The sequence below is a fragment of the Crocodylus porosus genome, unplaced genomic scaffold (assembly GCF_001723895.1).
Source record: "Crocodylus porosus isolate Cpor-Errol unplaced genomic scaffold, CroPor_comp1, whole genome shotgun sequence".
NCBI classification, from domain to species: Eukaryota; Metazoa; Chordata; order Crocodylia; family Crocodylidae; genus Crocodylus; species Crocodylus porosus.
The window spans coordinates 22069881-22071738 of record NW_017728914.1 but is presented as its reverse complement, the minus strand read 5'-3'; the positions used below and the strand labels follow the sequence as shown (position 1 = coordinate 22071738).

Genomic DNA, 1858 nt, shown 5'->3' with positions numbered 1-1858 from the left:
ATTCCCCTCTATTCAGCAAAACTCGTCAAAATTTAAAAAAAAAAAAAAAAAAAGACACTTAATTTTTATACCATAGCTGAAAATACTGCTCTCAAACATAAAGCTTATGACCCTATACTACGGTAGTACTTCACTAGTGTAACTCCACTAACATGATATAGATCAGAACTAACATCATTAAGGTACATGTAATTATAATCAACAATACCCTATGCAATGCTGTCCAGCTTCTAAAAGGCTGTGGGTCATGTGTCCTCCAGGCCACACCAGCAGGGGCTGCATGCTGCACAGGCTACGCTAGCACATGCCATGTAGGCACCCCAACCTCCCTAGCCCCAGGGTCCCTGCTGCACCACGCTGTGCAGGGGCCCCAGACGGTGGTCTGAGCTGTATTGCACCACACTGCTGGAAGTGGAGCTGGAGAAGGGAGGGGGAGCCTGGAGCCCCCTGGCTGTTGCTGGAGCTGGAGCCATAAGGGCAGTGGCAGCTGGGTGGGAGTGGGGAGGGGGCACAATTAACCCCTTGGGGACTGTATTCAGCCTCTGAGCTGCCAGTGGGACAGCACTGACTCAGGTACCACTGAGGATAAAAATCATAAGAGATGAAAACTAAAGGATGTTTTGGTCCAATATTAATACAAATTGATCCGATTCCTAACAAATGAAAAACATTTTTAAAGATGGAGCTAAATGCACAAATTTGTCATGAAAATATTTATCTGATGAAGTCAGACTTTAATAACTACTAAATAATTAACGGCTTTCTGGGAAACTTTGATTTTTTTCCATAGGTATAATTATGCAACAATGGCTTGCAGAGTGGAATCACCCACTTAATAGATTAGCACCTTGAATCAATGGTGCCAACAGATTTTAAATCACTGAGGCTTCAAAATCTGGAATGAATTAAAATGCATTCCCTTTGACACAACTCATCAGCAAGAGGCTGAAAAACAAAACTAATTATGCAGGCTTATCAGCAACTAAAATAATTTACACTGAAAGGTCAACTTGAAACGACTTTCACAATTCAAGGAGACTCATATTTTAGGAAAGGCTGACAAACAAAAATATTTATGTAACAGTTAAATGCTTGCCTTTGACACAAATGTAGAAACAAACATGGTTAGCAAGCAAAACTTTGTAAAGTTTTTAACAATGAACTTTTTCATTGGTTTTAGCCTACTACCATTTCTGAAATGGCCTGAAAGCTGTACTGCCAAACACACAAGTTTGCCTTCCTTTCCTCCAATTAAATCAAAACCTAATGAGGAGTAGAGGACAAAATTAATCTACTTAAAGCAACTGTGTGTCATTACTTTGAAAAATAATCAGAACAAAGTCTAAACAACAATTTTTAGACAATGACTGCTTTTAATTTTGCCACAGACTCAGCAATAGTAATAGACTTAAGACTTTAAACTTTGTTTAAAGGTTAACAGCAGCATTAGTTGCCATGAGTTTACAAATTGCAGATTCAGGAGTTATCAGGCATTTAACTTTCAACTGTAGCATTTCAAAGTTCACTTCTTCTGTGGAAAGCAAAATTGAATGTTCTGTAGCTACAGAGCCCTTCACTGACATTAACTTGACTATTCAATGAAAATGGAACAGTAATTATATATGATTTTTTTAAATTATATGTATTAACCAACTATATACGATTTAATTACTCAGACATCATATGTATTTGAAGGGCCCACCACTTGGTAACTTTATGTTAAATTACTCATAAAAAGCACTAACGTAGCTGTGACTAAACTTACAGGTATAAGAAAAGTTGATTTTGTTCTTGTTATTAACAAAAAAAAAAAAAAAAAAAAAAATTCTTTCCTATTGGTGATGACTACTATGTTATT

General features: G+C 37.1%; 1 protein-coding gene across 2 annotated transcripts in view; it reads right to left on the bottom strand.

The window, feature by feature from the left end:
- Window positions 1–1858, bottom strand: part of SFXN1 (sideroflexin 1) — a 36366-nt gene that overhangs the window by 30792 nt on the left and 3716 nt on the right. The gene's annotated exons all lie outside the window — the stretch shown is intronic.